The sequence below is a fragment of the Oryctolagus cuniculus genome, chromosome X, assembly GCF_051225735.1.
Source record: "Oryctolagus cuniculus isolate XC-2025 breed Fujian yellow rabbit chromosome X, ASM5122573v1, whole genome shotgun sequence".
Classification (NCBI taxonomy): Eukaryota; Metazoa; Chordata; class Mammalia; order Lagomorpha; family Leporidae; genus Oryctolagus; species Oryctolagus cuniculus.
The window spans coordinates 21289522-21294328 of NC_142888.1; the positions used below are offsets into that span (position 1 = coordinate 21289522).

A 4807-nucleotide genomic window follows, 5' to 3' on the forward strand; every position below is an offset into this window, starting at 1 on the left:
GCCTTCTTCACTCCCTTAATAGTTTCTCTTGGAAACAAATCCTTATTAAAACACTTGAATCTAAAATTTTGTCTTATCCGGGAAAAAAATACCTATTAAACCACAAGCTAAATTTACTTCAAAATCACTCTCTATAAAATCACATACCATGTGAATGTGCTTATCATGAACTATATAAAATATTTTATGAATATGGCACTAGTGGCACTAGGGGTAACATTCTAAAGTGATTATTCAAATAGTGTTTACATAATTAATTTTCAAAACAATAGGATATTTTAAAAATTAAGAAATTGTTAATTATTTGAAAAGCAAGAGACAGAGACAGAGACATTCACTGATATGCTTGCTGCTCTGCAAAATACTTTGTTAAAAATATGGAAGAGAGAATACAGATTATCTAATGAAAGTAAACACAATTGTTAATTTCTTTTATATAAAGTGGCATGGGTACACTGAATATCGCATGCAACGTATCATTTTATAATACACAATAACCGTAAGCAGTTTGATTAAAAAGCTATATGAAAAGTAGGCATTTTTTTAACTATAATTGAGAAAAACTAATTTAATAATCTGATCTATTTTAATTGAACAGGTTTCCAATGACAGTGTCACATTACAGTATTACAGAACAATGAATACATTAAAAGTATCTATGATTAGAAAAGTCATACTTACAAAAAAAAACTTCCTATTTCAATTTTTTGCTTAACATATATCATGGTCATTGTGTTTAATGTGCCTTTAAAACACTCCAAATTAAATGATGTAATATTATACTACCTAATTCTGCATTTCACCCATTTTAAATCTCAATCGCTTTATAATGAAGTATAATTTAGAGCCAAATATGGGAGCAAATAAAGAAGAAATCATTAAAATCTCATGATGGCATTAATTCCACATACTTGTAGAATACTCTTTTTCTATGAGGCCCTCATCTGTAAGATGAAAGTACAAACAACTTGAGGTTACTAATAAAGTATATAATGGTGGATAAACAAAATCAGGGGCTGGCATTGTGGCATAGCAGGTTAAGCCACCACCTGCAATGTTAGCATCCCATATGGGTGCAGGTTCAAGTCCTAGCTGCTCCCACTTTCCATTTAGCTCCCTACTGTTGAGCCTGGGAAAACAGCAGAAGATGGCCCAAGTGCTTAGATCCCTGCTACCCATGTGGGAAACCGGAATGGCATTCCAGTCTCCTGGCTTCAGCTTGGCCCAGCTCTGGCTGCTGTGGCCATTTAGGGAAGTGAAGCAGCAGATGGAAGATCTCTCTCTCTCCCTCTCTGTAATTCTACTTTTCAAATAAATAAATAAATCTTTAAAATTAAAAGAAATAAAGGCATAAAAGCTATATATCAAAGATCGAAGCTTGGTTCTGCAGGCTGTCTTTATTCTTGTTTCCAGGTTCAGAAAGAATGTAAATAAAATGTTCCAAGACTATAAGGTTGTAAACTGATTCCGTGGCAAGATGGATTTATTGAAGAAATGGCTTCAGAGAGCGGCGCCATAGGAGCTCCGGGCTGGACCACGTTGACGGCCCTGCGACCATGAGGAGCCATGGGAGTGGTGTGGGACACGCTGCTGCATGGCTCCCGCTTTCATGCCCGTGGCCAACTGTGCGGCCTGCCCACGAGCCTGAGGTGCTTCTACAGAGCTACAACGGAAAAGTCCTGGATGCTGTGGCACTTTGTGGAAAGATGACTGACAGCCTTGGCTTCTGGGGCCTGGGCTCTCTACCGTATTTCTCTTTTACCTTTGATAGTGACTTTTCATCTGTATGGAGGCATTATCTTACTTTTGTTAATATTCATATCACTAGCAGGTATTCTGTATAAGTTCCAGGATGTTTTGCTGTATTTTCCAGAACAGCCTTCCTCTTCACGCCTTTATGTTCCCATGCCCACTGGAATTCCACATGAAACGTTTTCATCAGAACCAAAGATGGAGCACATCTAAGTCTTATTTTGCTAAGGTACACTGGAGACAGCTCACCATACTCCCCAACTATAATTTACTTTCATGGGAATGCAGGCAACATAGGTCACAGGTTACCAAATGCGTTGCTCATGTTGGTTAACCTCAAAGTTAATCTTTTGCTTGTTGATTATCAAGGATCTGGGGAAAGTGAAGCAGAAACAAGTGAAGAAGGACTCAGATCGTGAAGCTGTGCTGGACTGTGTGATGACGAGACCTGACCTCAATAAGACAAAAATGTTTCTTTTTGGCCGTTCCTTGCGTGGAATGGTGGCTATTCATTTGGCTTCTGGACTCTCTGACCAACTAATACCAGCAGTAATGATGAAACAACTGTATGAACTCTCCCCACAGCGGACTAAGAGACTGGCCATTTTTCCAGAGGGAACTCATAACGACACGTGGCAGTGCCAAGGCTATTTCACGGCACTGGAACAGTTCATCCAACAAGTCATGAAGAGCCATTCTCCTGAAGAAATGGCAAAACGTCATCTAATGTCACAATTATATAATATGTCTCTTTTTGATTGATGCATTGTGTTTTAATTTGTGCAAAATGATGAAGAATGCTCCCTTCCAGAAGTGCATTATGTCTGCACCTGTCTGAAGGGTGACATTAAACTCTGAAAGGACCTCAGTGCTCCTTTATTATGATCCAAATAGTTTTTCCCATTTGAAGAACTATAATTCCTGGGATTATTTCATACATTTTCATCAAAACTTTCAATGTCATTATGTATCCATATCTTTATTATGTCACTGATAGAAATGATTCAAAAGTTTCTTGTTGCTAAAATTGTATAATCTGTGTTATAGTTGGGTTACTGGCTATCTGTGGAAGGATATATGTAAACAAGAAACCTTTGGATGTTAATCCTGTAGTAAATATTGGGACAATCATGGTAAGCAAACCTATTCTGTAATTTCATTTTACACCTAAAAAGTTAAAAGGAGATGCATAATGGTATTTTATTCCTTGGCTTATACAATGCAACATTTTTAATGTAAATAGCACTGATCATATACCAATGTATATGGTTATCTGGGTTATATCTGTTTTTATGTAAATTCTATTTTGTTTTTGGCAAAAAGCGAAACTGAGGGCTGTGCACAAGTTATCATTGAATTTTGCTCTGGTAAATGCTGCAATCTAGCTTTTTGTTACAAATAAATGGGACCCTGTTTTCCAATATAAAAAAAAAAGAAAGAAAGAAATGGCTTCACCTGAATATATATATATATATATATATATATATATATATATATATATATTCTCAAGGGAAAAATAGAAAATCCCTCACTAGTCCTGTGTTCAATATTGGAGCATTTAGGTCTTTGGAAATAAAGACAAGGATATTATACTTTATGAGTCTTTCCCAGTCTACTACTTGATGCTTCATCATATTTCTCTATGATCCACAGAAGTTTGTTTACTGCACTTTTGAGGATCAAGAATTTGAAATGTAGAGATAAGTTTATACAAAACAGAAAGTTCATAAGTGCATTCAAACTATTTGAATCTCAAATATTTTATGATTCACAGAGAATTACCTTCTGTCATGAGCAGTACCTAGCACATTGACTGTGTATGGCAACACAATTACTACTCAAGATAATTTTTGTATGAAAATATTTCTGAATGTTTTCTATAAAATATTATCTTATTTATTCATTTTTAAAGATTTACTTTGTGGGGCCAGCACTGTGGCATAGTGGGTGAAGCTGCCACTTGCAGTGCCGGCATTCAAGATGGGCTCCAGTTCGAGTCCTGACTGCTCCATTTTCAATCCATCTTTGCTGTGGCCTAGGAGGGCAGTAGAAGATGGCCCAAATCCTTGAGCCCCTGCAACCACATGGGTGACCCGGAGGAGGCTTTTGGCTCCTAGTTTCAAATCGGCATAGCTCTGGCCCTTGTGGAAGTCTGGGGAGTGAACCAGCGGGTGGAAGACCTCTCCCTCTCTCTGCCTCTCTGTAACTCTGCCTTTCAAATAAATAAAATAAATCTTTTTAAAAAAAATTTTAAAAAGATTTTATTCATTTATTTGAAAGGCAGAGTTGGAGAGAGAGAGAAGTCTTCTATTCACCGGTTCACTCCCCAAGCAACTAAAATGGCTAGGGCTGGGCCAGGTTGAAGCCAGGTGCCAGAAGCTTTATTCAGGTCTCTCCACATGGGTGCATGGGCCATAGAACTTGTGCAGTCCTCTGCTGCCATCCCAGGCACATTAGCAGGAAGGTGATTTGGAAATGGGAGCAGCCAAGATTTGAATTGGAACCCATATGGGATCTCAGTGATGTAAGCAGTAGCCTAACCCACTATATCACAGCGCCGGCCCTTAATTATTTTATTTTTCATAAAAAAGGTCTATCTTTAAGAGTTTACACAAAGTCTAGAAATGTAGAAAAGTATATAAAACGTCATCAATGACATATTTACCTCTGTAAAATAATAAAATAATGCCATCTGTATTTCTAGAATTTATGGACGCTGCTATGGAACAATATCAAAGATGTTATTAATTGGGAAAAAGAAAATTGTAAAACAATGTATGTACTGCTGTATTATTTTTTTGAGAAGACTATTTTTAAAGATTTATTTATTTATTTGAAAGGCAGAGTTAAGAGAGGCAGAAGCAGAGAGAGAGAGAGAGAGAGAGAGAGAGAGAGAGGTCTTCCATTGACTGGTTCACCCTAGATGGCTGCAAAGGCCGGAAATGCACCAATAAAGCCAGGAACTAAGAGTTTTCTCTGGGTCCCCCACGTGGGTGCAGGGGCCCAAGGACTTGGGCCATCCTCCACTGCTTTCCCAGGCCACAGCAGAGAGCTG

At 37.7% G+C, this 4807-nt stretch overlaps 1 pseudogene; it reads left to right on the forward strand.

The window, feature by feature from the left end:
• Positions 1–1668: 1668 nt before the first annotated feature.
• LOC100359078 (protein ABHD13-like) lies at positions 1669–2495 on the forward strand (annotated as a pseudogene).
• The last annotated feature ends 2312 nt before the right edge of the window (positions 2496–4807 follow it).